General features: G+C 39.1%; 1 protein-coding gene across 1 annotated transcript in view; it reads left to right on the forward strand.

Moving 5' to 3' along the window:
• Positions 1 to 14,086, forward strand: part of stau2 (staufen double-stranded RNA binding protein 2) — a 147,505-nt gene that overhangs the window by 72,322 nt on the left and 61,097 nt on the right. The window lies entirely within an intron of this gene.

The following is a 14,086-nucleotide window of genomic DNA, read 5'->3' on the forward strand; positions in this document are numbered from 1 at the left end:
CACACTCCACTGCTAGCTCTACCCAGAGAACCAGACCTCAACATTTCATAACATCTCTCGCGGAGCCTAAAATTGATCTGCTTGGCTTGCACTGTTCGTCCATCTGGACGAGACCGCGGAAATGTGGAAGTGCCTGTTTCTGTCACTGATGTTTCTACAGCCTAGGGAAGTCATTTCTCACAGTTACATTTCCCTTTTTCCTGTCTGTGTACCATTGCAGGCAAAGGATAAAACCATGTCTTTAGCTGATTTGTCTTAAGGCAATTAAGACAATTTGTCATAGGGCTGCATTATAATTTTTATAATTGTTATATGTGACCCTGGACCACAAAACCAGTCTTAAGTCACTGGGATATATTTTTAGAAATAGCCACAAAAAAAAAAAGTGGGTCAAAATTATAAATGTTTATTTTATGTTAAAAGTCATTATGATATTAAGTAAAGATCAGGTTCCATTAATATATTTTGTAAATGTCCTACTGTAAATATATAAAAAAACTAATTTTTGATTAGTGATATGCATCGCTAAGAACTTTATTTGGACAACTCTAAAGGTGATTTTCTCAATATTTCGATTTTTTTGCACCCTCTGATTCCAGATTTTCAAATAGTTGTATATAGGCCAAATATTGTCCTAATAAACCACATGGAATAATTGGTTCTGGAATAGACCAATGGAAAGCTTATTTATTCAGCTTATATTATTTATATATATTTTTTTGATCATGCACATGCACTTTTTTATTATTTGCTATAATTATTTATTATATATATATATTCACAAAATTCACGGTTCGGTTCGGTTCGATACGATACACTGGTGTCACGGTTCGGTACGGTTCGGTACGTTTTAGATACAGCAAAAAGAAAAAATTGGCCGATACATTTCCTTGATTTAAAAAAAAAATGTTTTATTTATTAAAACTAACAAAGTATGTTTTTTTTTTTTTTTTACATTGAACAATGATGGAGCTATTCTTTACCCATCGTCTATGGTGTTTTCTTAGCAGCATACTGTATAAAACAAAAACAGCTCCTTATAAAAAAAAAAAATGAAAATGTTATATTATTGTAGTAGTTATGAACAAATACAAAGATGTAACTTTTTATATGGAACTCTATAACTCTTTATATTGAGTGTGTTTTTACTCAATTGGTTCTCTATAGGGCTTATGTTTTTTGGAACAAAGCAGGAATTACGGTCTGTCTGAAATGGGCTCGTGAAAGAATATTGTAACGGGCAGGGCCCTGACCAATTTGCTGCCCTAGGCAAGATTTTACCTGGCGCCCCATGCATCACAGCCCATTTCACCCTGTCATTGTGTTCATGATTTAGCATATATATATATATATATATATATATATAATTATAATATAATATAATTATAATAAATTGAAAACAATTTTTTTTAAATTGTAATAATATATCACAATATTAAATTTGTTTTCTGTATTTTTGATCAAATAAATGCAGGCTTGATGAGCAGAAGAAACTTCTTTCAAAAACATTAAAAATAGTAATGTTTCCAATCTTTTGGCCTGTACTGTATCCCCCCAAAACTGCACAACTGTAGAGTAAAACATTAATAAAAAAGTGATAATAAAAAATGCGTCTTAAAACTGACATGATTGTACAAAATCACAGTCTGGGAACTCAGAACAACTGCTAACATTAAGTTTAAGGTAAAAATAACTGCCATGAAATTATAGTATCTTATTCCTATCCAATAAATTGTTCTTTCACTATATCTCTTTACCTCTGTCTTTATCCTCTTCTCTTCTTTTTGGCACTGTATCTATCGCTGACTATGCTCATTTAAAATGTGTCATGTAAATTTGGCCTTCCGTCACAATCAGGAAACCTTCACCGTGTCTAGAACTGGTGCGAGCTGCCAGGCCCGTTTCTACGAGCTGTGTGTTAACAAAAGCAGTGCTGTCTACATTGGATGCGGCGTCGGGCACGCTACACACCAAATTACCAACAACTGATCGTGCGCGCGCTCTGTTTCTGACGCACTTCAAGCACTCAATGGGCGGGGGAAGATTGAAGAGCCAGACTTTTTTTTTTTTTTTTTGCTTTTGGTAGTATATCCATTATAGCTTACAGGGAATACAAAGTGCACCCAAACACCAGACCTGTTGGTTATTGGAGGATCTTCTATTTCTGGTCTGTTAAACGCATTGGCCATTTTGCAACGAGCTTTCAGCGTGTACAGTCGTGGCCAAAAGTTTTGAGAATTACATAAATATTCGTTTTCAAAAAGTTTGCTACTAAACTGCTTTTAGATCTTTGTTTCAGTTGTTTCTGTGATGTACTGAAATATAATTACAAGCACTTCATACGTTTCAAAGGCTTTTATCGACAATTACATGACATTTATGCAAAGAGTCAGTATTTGCAGTGTTGGCCCTTCTTTTTCAGGACCTCTGCAATTCGACTGGGCATGCTCTCAATCAACTTCTGGGCCAAATCCTGACTGATAGCAACCCATTCTTTCATAATCACTTCTTGGAGTTTGTCAGAATTAGTGGGTTTTTGTTTGTCCACCCGCCTCTTGAGGATTGACCACAAGTTCTCAATGTTCACTAATTCTGACAAACTCTGCTGCTCTGTGTTTCACGGAAACTTGGCTGAATGACACCATACCGGACAGCACGCTCCATCTGCCGGGCTTTCAGCTGTTTAGAGCGGATCGCGACGCAGAATCAACGGGGAAATCGCGCGGCGGCGGGACATGCTTTTACATCAATGAACGGTGGTGTACAGATGTAACTGTGTTAAAGAAAACGTGCTGCTCTAATCTCGAAACGCTCTTCATTAACTGCAAGCCGTTCTATTCGCCGCGGGAGTTTCATTCGTTCATTCTGGTTGTTTACATCCCTCCTCAAGCGCACGTGAGCTCAGCTTTACACAAACTCGCTGAGCAGATCACAGAGACAGAACAACAACACCCAGACTCTGTTTTAATCATTCTTGGGGACTTTAATAAAGCCAATCTCTCCCGTGAACTGCCAAAATAAAGACAGCATGTTACTTGTCCCACAAGAGACAGTAATATATTGGATCACTGTTACACAACAATAAAGGATGCATTTCACTCTGTTCCACGAGCAGCTTTGGGACGTTCTGATCACCATCTGGTTCATCTTATACCGACCTACAGGCAGAAACTAAAATCAGCTAAACCTGTATTAAGGACTGTAAAAAGATGGACTAATGAAGCAGAGCAGGATTTACAATCTTGTTTTGACCTCACTGATTGGAGTGTTTTTGAAGCTGCTGCCACCGATCTGGACGAACTCACAGAGACCGTAACATCATATATCAGTTTCTGTGAGGATATGTGTATTCCTACCAAGACTCAACTAAATTACAACAATGACAAACCGTGGTTCACTGCAAAACTCAGACAGCTCCGTCAGGCCAAAGAAGATGCTTACAGGAAGGGGGACAATGTCTTGTATAAACAGGCTAAATACACACTGGAAAAGGAGATCAAAGTGGCAAAGAGGAATTATTCTGAAAAAATAAGGACTCAGTTCACTTCGAACGACTCCGCATCAGTGTGGAAAAGTCTAAAGAAGATCACCAATTACAAGACACCACCCCCCAGCACTGTGGAAAATCAACGACTGGCAGACGATCTGAACGAGTTTTACTGCAGGTTTGAAAGAACACCCATCACCTGCCCTGAACACCTCCCCACACAACCATTCACACCATTCACAACTCCTGCAACCAACCCTGAATGCCTCTCCAAACACACGTTCACACCATTCACAGCTCCTGCAACCCATCCTGATCACCTCTCCAATCAACCGCTCTCACCATTCACAACTCCTGCAACCAACCCTGAATGCCCCTCCAAACAACTGTTCACACCACTCACAACTCCTGCAACCCACCCTGAACACCTCTCCAATCAAGCGCTCTCACCATTCACACCTCCTGCATCCCCCCTCTCCCCCACACCTGCAATACAGATCAGCGAAGATGCGGTGCGCCAGGTCTTCAGGAAGCAGAAAAGGAAAAAAGCACCAGGCCCAGATTGTGTTACACCAGCCTGTCTGAAATCCTGTGCTGACCAGCTGGCCCCCATCTTCACACAGATCTTCAACAGATCACTGGAGCTGTGCGAAGTCCCTTCATGCTTCAAACGCTCCACCATCATCCCCATCCCCAAGAAACCCAAAATTACAGGACTAAATGACTACAGGCCTGTGGCTCTAACGTCTGTAGTCATGAAGTCATTTGAAAAACTGGTGCTGGCCCACCTGAAGGACATCACTGGACCCTTGCTAGATCCTCTTCAGTTTGCCTATAGAGCAAACAGGTCTGTGGACGATGCAGTAAACATCGGACTGCATTATGTTCTGCAACACCTAGACAGACCGGGAACCTATGTGAGGATCCTGTTTGTGGACTTCAGCTCTGCCTTCAACACGATCATGCCAAACCTCTTCCTGCCCAAACTAACTCAGCTCTCCGTGCCCACCTCCGTCTGTCAGTGGATCAACAGCTTCCTGACAGACAGGCAGCAGCTAGTGAGACTGGGAAAATACACATCCAGCACCCGTACAATCAGCACCGGAGCTCCCCAGGGCTGTGTTCTCTCCCCACTGCTCTTCTCCCTGTACACTAATGACTGCACATCTAAGGACCCCTCTGTCAAGCTCCTGAAGTTTGCAGATGACACCACACTCATCGGCCTCATTCAGGACGGTGACGAGTCTGCTTACAGACAGGAGGTTAAAGAGCTGGCTGTCTGGTGCAGTCTCAACAACCTGGAGCTTAACACGCTCAAAACAGTGGAGATGATCGTGGACTTCAGGAGAAACCCCCCTGCACTCCCCCCACTCACCATCATGAACAGCACTGTGACTGCAGTGGAGTCATTCAGGTTCCTGGGCACCACTATCTCTCAGGACCTGAAGTGGGACATTCACATTGACTCCATTGTGAAAAAGGCCCAGCAGAGGTTGTACTTCCTTCGCCAGCTGAGGAAGTTTAACCTGCCACAGGATCTGCTGAAACAGTTCTACTCCACCATCATCGAATCCATCCTCTGCACTTCAGTAACTGTCTGGTTCAGCTCAGCTTCTAAATCTGACCTCAGAAGACTACAGAGGGTAGTCCGGACTGCTGAGCGAATTATCAGTACAACCCTCCCATCTATTCAAGAACTGTACTTATCCAGAGTGAGCAAAAGGGCTGTTAAAATCACTCTGGACCCCTCACATCCAGCACACTCCCTCTTTGAACTGTTGCCATCTGGTCGACGCTACAGAGCACTGAGCGCCAGAACGACCAGACACAGGAACAGTTTCTTCCCTCAGGCAATCCATCTTATGAACAGCTGATAATAACTGTGGGACACACTACACTATTTATATTTATATACACTACACTTTTTATCCAACACACATACTTAGCGTACACGTAAATCTTTTGCACATAATATACATGTACATACATGGAACACACTATACTACTTATATTTATATTTATATACACATACACTTATTTATCCAAACACACATACTTAGCGTACAGTTAAAATTTTTCCACATAATATACATGTACATACATAAATGCTCATTTTAATATACCTGCCATACATTGTCAATTTGTATATTGTCAATCCTTACCCACCTATTTGTATTTTTTTGTATTTTTTATTCCTTATTGTGTTTTTTGTTCTGTCGCTGTTATGTTGCACTGCGGAGCTCTGTCACGAAAACAAATTCCTCGTATGTGTGAACATACCTGGCAATAAAGCTCATTCTGATTCTGATTCTGATTCTAATAAAGGATGTTCCTGTAGAAATGGGATTAAGATCTGGGGAGTTTCCAGGCCATGGACCCAAAATTTCAACATTCTGGTCCCCGAGCCACTTAGTTCTCACTTTTGCCTTATGGCACGGTGCTCCATCGTGCTGGAAAATGCATTGTTCTTCAACAAACTGTTGTTGGATTGTTGGAAGAAGTTGCTGTTGGAGGGTTTTTTAGAACCATTCTTTATTCATGGCTTTGTTTTTGGGCAGAATTGTGAGTGAGCCCACTCCCTTGGATGAGAAGCAACCCCACACATGAATGGTGTCAGGATGCTTTACTGTTGGCATGACACAGGACTGATGGTAGCGCTCACCTTTTCTTCTCCAGACAAGCCTTTTTCCAGATGCCCCAAACAATCGGAAAGGGGCTTCATCGGAGAATATGACTTTGCCCCAGTCCTCAGCAGTCCATTCACTATACTTTCTGCAGAAGATCAATCTGTCCCTGATGTTTTTTTTGCAAAGTGGCTTCTTTGCTGCCCTTCTTGACACCAGGCCATCTTCCAAAAGTCTTGGCCTCACTGTGCGTGCAGATGCGCTCACACCTGCCTGCTGCCATTCCTGAGCAAGCTCTGCACTGGTGGCACTCCGATCCCGCAGCTGAATCCTCTTTAGGAGACGATCCTGGCACTTGCTGGACTTTCTTGGACGCCCTGAAGCCTTCTTTACAAGAATTGAACCTCTTTCCTTGAAGTTCTTGATGATCCTATAAATTGTTGATTTAGGTGCAATCTTAGTAGCCACAATATCCTTGCCTGTGAAGCCATTATTATGCAACGCAATGATGGCTGCACGCTAGGGCTGGGATAAACGATTATTTTTTAAACGATTAATCCAGCGATTATTTTTTAGATGCATCGATTAATCTAACGATTAATTTTTCAGACCGATTTGATTTCGATTATCTCCCCATTAATTGACTACTAACAATTTATACATGTTAATTTACATATCAGAATGAAAAAAAACATGAATTCCTTAACATTGCAATATGTTTATTGCTCTTAAAATTACAAAATAAAAGACTGACTAAGAATGCATTACTTTGCACTTGTATAGAGATAGCATTCAATAAAACCTTAAACCCTGAAAACACATAGCTTACTGAACACATAGCTTAATGCTTAATGAAAAAAAGAAGTTCTTTCAGATGAAAATAACAACAACTTGATGTCTAGCATTCAATAAAAAAGGTCACCCAAAATACTTGTTTAGAGCAATTGAAAGAATACAGTATGTAAATGTAAACTTGAGGGCTTTAAGCTAATACAGAGAGTGTTTTTACAAAAAAAAAAAAAATTAACAGTGGGAGCCAGCAGCCTGTCATGGAGAAAAATAATCTCCGAATGTACCACGTGAAACTTTGGCGTTCCGCCCTTTTTCTATCGTGTCTAATGATTTTGGTTAATATGCACAAGGGAGGGAGAGAGCAAGAAGCGCTCGTGTAGTTTGAAGACTGTGAGTGCAAGAGCGCGCGTGAAACTTTGGTGTTTCGCCCTTTTTCTATCGTGTTTAATGATTTTGATTAATATGCACAATGGAGGGAGAGAGCAAGAAGCGCTCGTGTTGTTTGAAGACTGTGAGTGCGCGCGCAGCCGGGGCTCTCTCTCGTACTCGCCCTGTCACTGTCACTCACCGATCAAATAAGACTTTGACAGCCGCCAAAAAAAAAGATCAATCCAGAAAAACCCCTGGATTGGTTATATAACGTTGGACAGAATGTTGATCCGGCCATCGCGTATATTCAGCGCACATAAGGTAAACGTTTTGCAAACGTTTTTTAGAGAAATAAAAACAGGTCGACGAATCGATGCGCATATTTTGCGTCGACGTATTTTTTGCGTCGACGTCATCGATGACCTCGACGCGTTGTCCCAGCCCTACTGCACGCGTTTCTTTGCAGGTCACCATGGTTAACAATGGAAGAACAATGATTTCAAGCATCACCCTCCTTGTAACATGTCATGTCTGCCATTCTAACCCAATCAACCTGACATAATGATCTCCAGCCTTGTGCTCGTCAACATTCTCACCTGAGTTAACAAGACAATTACTAAAATGATCTCAGCAGGTCCTTTAATGACAGCAATGAAATGCAGTGGAAAGGTTTTTTGGGATTAAGTTAATTTTCATGGCAAAGAAGGACTATGCAATTCATCTGATCACTCTTCATAACATTCTGGAGTATATGCAAATTGCTATTATAAAAACTTTAAGCAGCAACTTTTCCAATTTCCAATATTTATGTAATTCTCAAAACTTTTGGCCACGACTGTATTACTGAGTGAGCGAGCGCCTGACTGAGTAGCCTAACATAAACATATAAGTTGGTGTTTTTTTCTTCTTCGGGGGTGTCAGGGGCATTGCCTGTTACGTCGTTTGGGTTATTGGGCTACCTTGTTGAACGCATATCATTATATTTCACAATTTTTTTTTATTTTCCAAATATAATTAATTAGTCCAACGAACCGTTCGGTCCATAATGCGTACCGCGTACCGAACTGAAAGCCTCGTACCGAACGGTTCAATACGAATACGCGTATCGTTACACCCCTAATATATATATATATATATATATATATATATATATATATATATATATATATATAGTTTGGTAAGATTTTTCCATGCTTATGAGGTCTCTTAGTTTGACCAATGCTGCATTTATTTAATAAAAAATAAAAAAAGCAATATTGTAAAATATTATTTTTACATTAAAAAAAAAATATTATATAAAATATATAAAAAATAAAATAAAATAAAATAAATATATAAATATATATATATATATATATATATATATATATATATATATATATATATATATATATTTTTTTTTTTTTTTTTTTTTTAAAGCTTTTTGTCAAATGGTCCTTCAGAAATCATTCTGATATGCTGAACTGATGCTCAAGAAGCATTTCTAACTGTAATTAATGTTGAAAACAGTTGCTGCTTAATTTTATTGTGGAAACTATAGCCCCTTTCACACTGCACGTCGGACCCGGCACATTGCCGGAACATTGCCGGGTCGCCATCTGTGTGAAAGCAACCACGTCCCGGGATTGATTCCGGCATTGAACCCAGGTTGGGGACCTAGTAACATCAGCAGAGATCAGTTAGTTCCTCACTTTCCGCGCTGACGGCAAGATCGTTCGCTTGTTTCAGTGAAAGTATATCGTGCCTAGCGTTTTCGACTTGTACATTACACGTCACGCCCTGATGTCACGTGTCATTACGGGATCTTTACGGGTTGTGTGTGAAAGCACGCACATATCCCGGGTAATCACTGGCAGTGTATAAGTGCAAAATCTAGCGACCCGGGAACAATTGCCGGAACACTTTACCCGTGTATTTGCCGGAATGGCAGTGTGAAAGGGGCTTATGATACTTTTTTTCAGGATTCTTTCAAATAAAAACCTTTTGAAACATTATAAAAGTGCTTACTTTTACTTTTGAAATTTGTTTGCATCATTGGTAAATAAAAGTATTAATTTCTCCCCAAAAAATGAAAAATCTGTCTGGCTCCAAACTTTTAAACAGTAGTGTATTTATGTGTTATACAAAATGTAAAATATAAAATACAAAATATAACAATAAAAGTATGTGTGTGTGTGTGTTTGTATGGTTTGTAGTGCTGACAAAAGACCCGGTACTTCGGTACCAAGTTGGTACTTAAAAAATTAAAATGTCACGGTACAGGTGGTACCGAGTTCTTCAACCCGGTTCTTGACGCATACAGCGCTATGATTACTGCGAAGCAGAAAACGCGGACAGAATTTCAAAATCCAGTCATGGAAATGAAACTTAAATCTTAATATGGACAGTCACGGAATTTGTCAAAGTTAGCATACATTAATCAAATCAAATCTCCATATGGAACAGTATCTGTAAATGTTAAGCCGCAAAAGTTGGTTAAAATATGAATCCTGCATGTTCTGCGTGTCTTTGTGTGAATGAATGAATGGCAAAGACATGCGGGTTTGTTTACTACTTAGACTGAAGCGCATGAGGTTTGCAGTAATTTCAGCATCTGCCGTCTCAATGAGGACATGAATACATAAACAACATCACCAGAACTGTTCTGAGTCACCTCACAAGCATTTTACCGTTTCATTTGAGTAAAACCAGTGTCAATTTAAAGGTATTCACAGCAACCTGTCAAAATAAGTTCATTTTTACATAAAGGCATTGTGCTAGAAATATTACTATTATTTAGTAGAATGTATGTGATAATGCTACTACTGTTGAAAAAATTAATAAAACTTTTTATAGAAATAAATCACACAATATTTCTTCCATGTTTTAATTTTAATAGCAAATCCCCTTTGTTTACCAAAAAATAAAATGTGTTTAAATTTCATTAAAAGGACCAATTAAATTTGGGTGAAACTTGTTTACTGTTTTTCATAATTATATTACTTGTAGAAAAACTTAAAATACAATTGTAAATAAGTATAAAGAATGGCATTGGTTTTATTTTTAGTGATAAAAAGCTTTTTTTTTTTGTAGCATATTTTTGCGTTTTGCTTTGGTACCGAAATTGGTACAGAGAACCGTGGATTTTCACTGGTACCGGTACCGAATACTGAAATTTTGGTACCGTGACAACACTAGTATTATGTATGCAGCAGTAATGGAATTTTCTACAATAAATTTATACAGTTTAATGTGACTTTTTATTAAAATGCTGCTAAAACGTTGTAAATGGAAACAGGAGTCAAACTAAATGAATACTGTAATTGGCACTTTGATTAGTTAGTTATTATTAATAATCTCTGCTTAGTTGTACCTTCCTTGATCCCCAATGTGTGTGTCCTCAATCCGTACTACAGTTTAAAGAAAACCAAGCCAGTGACTGAAAAGCACACACCAGTACCCCGACCCACTTAATTTAGCAGCAGGTGCTTTTCATATTGGACAGTAAAAACATTTTATCTTAACCTGCTGAGGTTGCCTTTGAAAAGCCTTTGTTTTTGCTCTGAGCTTTCCTGTTGTCTGACCCCTGAAGAAGGAGAGTGAGGAAAACAGCAGGTTTCACTTAAAGGGCCAGCTGTGAGGGATGAGCCGACCTGCCTGTGTGAATTACTCCACATTCAAACCCCTTTCCCCCTCGAACACTCTGATAAGAATCCCGCCTGGCTCGATCTCCCCCATTCCTTGGTGTCTTCTATCAGGAGGATTTGAGTGTATAATGTAGGAAGGCAGGAAATACGCATTTCATTGAGACGATGCGCCGAACGATGTGGGTTGGTAATGAAAACCCGAATGTACCAAAAGCAAAACAAAACCACTGAGCTGCTTCTTTAGTGCTGAATCGTAGATTCCAGACTTTCATGTGTTTGTTGGCAGATGTTCTTGTGCAAAATAATATGCACTTATTGGCAAACGCCTTACTGTTTCTAATCAGAGCAGCAGACATGCTATCCACCATGCCAAAGGACATGTTTAAATCAGACCAGGTTTGTGATTCAATTAGGACCTGACAGAGCTGTTATGAAAGCCCCTATGAGGCCCTTTTCATTGGCATTGGAGCAACAGAAACACCTGAAATGGTTTGGGAAAGCCACAACAAGAACCGGTGTTCAATCAGTTTCCTAACGCAGTTGTTCTACACTACAGATGTGGTATTCATTGTCATGTGGTTATTCATGCGTCTGTTTCCTCTCAATCCTGATTCTAATCTCAAGAAGTTAATAGATGCCTTGTAAAAATAAAGACCTAGCACAGGCTCTATTTGGCATTGACTTTCAGTTGAGATTGGTTCATTCAGTTCTTTCGCTCTTGTTGGGCCTCAACTAGACACATGGGGCCTCTGAGAGGAAAGTGATTTGATTGATGGAATTTGGCCAGAGGTTGAAAACTAGATAGGGCATCAGTATATTGGCATTTTGGAAGCTGTGCTGGTGCAGAGAGGGTTGGAGAAAATAGTTTGTTTGCTGTTAATTTCCCTGTTGTCTCAGGCCACATGTGATGGAAGTAGGGCAGAAATAATTTGAGAGTCGTTTGAGTAATGCATAACATATGCTCTCTCTTTCTCGTTCTCTTTATCTTTGTGGTACGAGTGAAATGCTATTATTTTCTGTAGTTTTTTTTTTTTTTTTTTACATTTTACTTGAGTTTGTGCCCACTTTTACCTCTTAAGTGGACTCTTAGGTAGTCCGTTGTCTTCAGTCATGCAGAGATGTTCATGATCATTAGAAATAGTCCTAAATAGCATCAAATTAGGCTTCTTTGGCCTGTAACGATTGCAGAATCCCATTTTGTGCTACATAAAAATTAGTCTCACATTGCCAGACTTTGATTTTTAGCATAAAGTGTCTTCCTGCTTATTCTGTACCAATTTTTTTATTGGGATAATTTGTGGCCCTGATTAGTCCAGCCAAGAATCACTCATTTAGACAGGAAAAGGCCATTTAGCTAACATTTAAAGCACTCATTATGTTTAACCCAGTAAAGATCGGTGTACTCCAACTCCCAGATGTTGCATAAATCCTGCTAAGCATGGCTTATTTTAAGGGAACAGACCTAAATTTGAGTCGTTCGCTCACAATCTTCCCCTTCATTTAGCTGCTAGTGGTTGTGGCCAAATTGAGTAACTGACTTAAACTTGAGATCAAGATGAATATAATGTGAGAACAAATCATTCCACTTTGTTGAACTGGATCAGTTGATTCATTTAAAAAAAATCCAACTTAAAAGAACAATTCATTCATTTGAGAGATATAAGCTATATAGCCTCAAAATTATATCACGGTATTCAAGAATATATGCGATAGCGGTATTTATGACGATATAAAAAACAATATGGAACCTCTTTTTATTGGTGATTGCAGTTGGCAGGCAGCAGCATTTATTAGTGCAAACACAATAAAGGGCATTTTCTTTCCTTTTCCATTAACCTACTGCCATCAATGACCGACTACCTAATTCGAAGTGTAAATCTATTGTCATAAGGTGGCAGCAGCAGCTGTGTACGCGTTTAAGCAGACCCATCAGTGTATGGCATCAAAATACCTTATTACCCCAGGGATCCAGACTAACATTTGAGAGTTCTCGGATGGTGGCGCCAGGAGCAGATTTGTTAGTGCTAGGGGTGGTGTGCGGGAGTATTAAAATTTAGATTATTTAATCATAAAATTACTATTGCTTTCAATTAATAAGTGCAGTTACTAATAATATTACATGTTCATTTCTTGTTTATTATTCTTTAGTTTTTTTGTTTATACAGATTTTACTTTAAAGCACCAAGCTTGAGTTAAAATGCATGCAAAATTTACTTTTATTAACAGTAACAAGTGCAAAATCTAATTTTGATTTAGAAAATGTATATATTCCACTTGACCAACAGTGATTATGTGTGATTTAGCAACAAACTGAAGAAAAGTTTGTTTTTCAAGGCACTTTATGGCTTGTCTCCCTTCATACACAGAAACTGTAAAAGTCTGACAAAATCTGATTTCTTGACGATTTTATATCTAATAATAGTGATTTTATCATTTCAAAATATAGACAAATAGTACAAATGAATGACTAATAAGCCAATAAGTGCTCCTCTGCTGCGGTCTGCTGGTAATGATTGTGATTTGTGAGTTTTTTCTTTTTAGTTTTACATACGTATTGGTTTACCACAAAGTATATTTTAGTCATCCCATTAAAAATAACATTCAAACTGAATCATTTTAGAGCAGGGGTGCCCAACCCTGGTCCTGGAGATCTACTTTCCTGCAGAGTTCAGTTCCAACCCTTGTCAAACACACCTGTCTGTAATTATCAAGCGCTCCTTCAGATCCTAATTAGTTGGTTAAGTAGTGTTTGATCAGGGTTGGAACTGAACTCTGCAGGATGGTAGATCTCCAGGAACAGGGTTGGGCACCCCTGTTTTAGAGCTTTAAAGTGCTGTAAATAGTTGTGAAATGCTTGAAAGTCATTAAAAAGTGCTTGGAGTTCTTTCTCAAAAGGGTGGACAAACCTTGAAATTAATTATGTAATGCATTCGACTATTTCTACAACACATCTGTGTAGAAACAGTGTCACGAAATCAACATTGGCTCGCGAGTAAAGCTGTTCTGAGCTCGAACAAGTTTGTTTGTGTCGCGGTTCGAGCTTATAAACGGTCCACGCCACGCAGCTGAAATGTATCGCAGTTTAGTTTCACTTTCATTTCGTTTCACTTTCGTTTCGTTTGCGTTTGATGTTTCTCAAATGCAACAGAAATAACAGCGCTTAGGAGTTGGACAACGTGGTGGTCGCA

This window comes from Carassius carassius, chromosome 35 (genome assembly GCF_963082965.1).
Source record: "Carassius carassius chromosome 35, fCarCar2.1, whole genome shotgun sequence".
Lineage (NCBI taxonomy): Eukaryota > Metazoa > Chordata > Actinopteri > Cypriniformes > Cyprinidae > Carassius > Carassius carassius.